A 2,816-nucleotide genomic window follows, 5' to 3' on the forward strand; every position below is an offset into this window, starting at 1 on the left:
GACAATAACTTTGTACGGACAATGCGCATGAACATGATAAGTTTGAACGATTATGAAAAGGACTTAATTTTACTGGGGAAATTGAGCACCACAATGAATCTATCAGAAATGACGGCCAAATCCAAGCGCAAGGAGCAGTCCAAACGTAAACAGCAGCGAACTGTCTATCTAGTGGAAGGGAAACGGCTATGCAGAGAATCCTTCAAATTTCTTCATAGGTAGGTTATTATTATTATTATCTTGTTAATCATGATGTTAAAATGTAGGCGAGAACCGATAGGCCTAAGACTAAGTTTAGGCCTACTAATTTTCTCAATTTTCAAATAAAGCTGTGCCTTGGGAATGGGAAGCCAGTAATTGATGCTAGTAATGGTTGACCGTTGTTAGAATTCAGATTCTCTAATCCGTGAATACCACTGGCTCTGGACTAAGAATGGACTAAATTTTTTGAGAGAGTGCATGAATTGAATTAGCGACGCCATTTAGGCCTAAATAGGATTTCAATGTTTTTCATGATTTAATTTGCTTTGTTTCTTTTTTCAGCATCAGCCAAAACAAACTGACGGCAGTGATAAAGTTTTACAAAGAAAACAGGCTCATTCCACGGATAAAAAAAACTATCAGCCGGCACAAGTCTAATCCGCACTACCTGAAATATGACATTCAGCGAGTAGTCTAGTTTATCGTCAATTTCGCAGAGGCACACGCTTTAGTTCTTCCTGGTAGAGTTCCCGGATTTAAGAGATTCGACATCAAATTATTGCCATCGACAGAAACCAAGGCATCTGTTTGGAGAAAGTATAAAGCGGCTATGGAAGTTTTGGATAAGTGTATCAAAATAAATTTCCATTATATTAGCAAACAGACTGTCCATACAAACTGTATTCATTGTCACAGATTGCCATTAGCAACCGAAATTTTCCCATTGATGGTCAGATCTGGTCAAGCCGTGACACTAGAATTATTTATGATTGTAGGCTACATGTATTAGTTGCGCTGTGCATAATGGTTATTATAAAAATATACTCTTTTTCAGTGGTTCTGATGCAACCTTTTTATTATTTTAAGCATTATTTACTTATCACAACTATATGTTTGTAGGGCAACGTGCGGTGAGTGCTCACTCGTTCAGGAGATTATGGAGAAATCTTGTACCCTTCATTGTGAGAACACGTACTATGACAGATTTGTGCTGGGTCTGTCATAAAAACAACACAGCAGTGTACCATAGTGCTAACCTAGCAGAAAATCAAAAAACGCAGCGAATTAAAGAACAAGAACAGCACCTCCTTACAGTCTCTAAGGAGCGATCAGTGTACCAGGGCTTGGTCGAGGATGCCAAACGTGCAGTTGAGGATAAAAATTGGGATCTGGGACAGCATGCGCCCTCCTCAAAAAATGTGTCGATGCACTATTCTTTTGACTACGCCCAACAAGTACATTATCCGTCGGACCCAATGCAGCCAGGGCCCATGTATTTTCTTGTACCAAGGAAGTGTGGTTTGTTTGGAACTTGCTGTGAAGCTTTCCCCAAACAAGTCAACTTTCTCATCGATGAATCTGTTTGTGTCAGCAAAGGTTCTAATGCAGTGATCTCATATGTTGATTATTTCTTCCGTCACTATGGTTTAGGAGAGACCAGTGTTCATTTGAATTGCGACAATTGTTCCGGGCAAAACAAAAACAATTATGTTGTGTGGTACTTCTTGTGGAGAGTAATGTGTGGTCTTCATTTCCATGTTGAGCTGCATTTTCTGATTACGGGCCATACGAAGTTCGCCCCTGATTGGTGTTTTGGTTTAGTGAAACAGCGATATCGGCGCGGACATTGGTATCCAGCCTTGGGGACATGGCACAGGTTGTGGAGGAAAGTACCCTTACAGGTGTGAACATTGCACAGCTAGTTGGTAATGAAGATGGCTCCGTGATAGTGCCTCTTCATAATTGGCAGGAGAAACTGGCGCCTTTCTTCAAGAAGATGACAGGAATCAAAAAGTACCATCACTTCAGGTTTGTAAAAATATCTTTGAAAATTGAAAAGAACCTTTGTTGTTGGAAATAATTTCATATACACATTAAACTGTTGGATTCTATATACTTTCTTCATATATAAATAAAGAGTTGGACCATAGAACACTAATACATGTAAATATCTATCTTGGAAAAATCTGATAAAAATTTTTCGGATGAATTTTTTATCACTGCATAATGGTTTAATGATTAACTAATGACAAGAATTCCTTACAGCTGACGATGCATTTAAACCTTTCCATGTTGTATGGTACAAACTGTCATATTCTTTTTTGCAGGTTTGGTGCTGAGTCTCCGGGTACTGTATTTGTCCGTGAGTATTCCGATTCACAAGAAATTGCTGTCAATCTTCTCAAGAAAGTGAATGTTCATCCTTCCTTGGACTTACCTGCAGTTATACCACCACCAGGACTGGAAAATGCTAGGCAGACATACTTGTATCAAAAGATAAGGGAGTTTTGCACAGTTGAAACCCGTGACATTACGTGTCCTAGACCAGATGACATTGTGCTTCCAGTGAATGAGGACTCAGATGAGGATATTACACCCCCCTCAAAAAAGGGCTAGAGTTCAGTAAAGTGGCCTTTAGTGCATGGTGTGGATAATTAGACAATGTGTGTATAGTTAAACTGCATTTATAGTGCTACAAAAACTTGTAAACTGTTTGTTAAATCATGCTCAGGTCAGGTGTAACACGTGGTAATTCGGCCTGATAAGTACCTGATAAGACCTGACAAGTACCTCAAAATAATATTAGTTTGTAGAAAAAGTTTTTTATCTATGCA

At 39.0% G+C, this 2,816-nt stretch overlaps 1 pseudogene; it reads left to right on the plus strand.

Annotated features, from left to right (window-relative positions):
• LOC141904282 (uncharacterized) lies at window positions 1–2,598 on the plus strand (annotated as a pseudogene).
• The last annotated feature ends 218 nt before the right edge of the window (window positions 2,599–2,816 follow it).

The sequence above is a fragment of the Tubulanus polymorphus genome, chromosome 4 (genome assembly GCF_964204645.1).
Source record: "Tubulanus polymorphus chromosome 4, tnTubPoly1.2, whole genome shotgun sequence".
In the NCBI taxonomy this organism is placed as follows: Eukaryota; Metazoa; Nemertea; class Palaeonemertea; order Tubulaniformes; family Tubulanidae; genus Tubulanus; species Tubulanus polymorphus.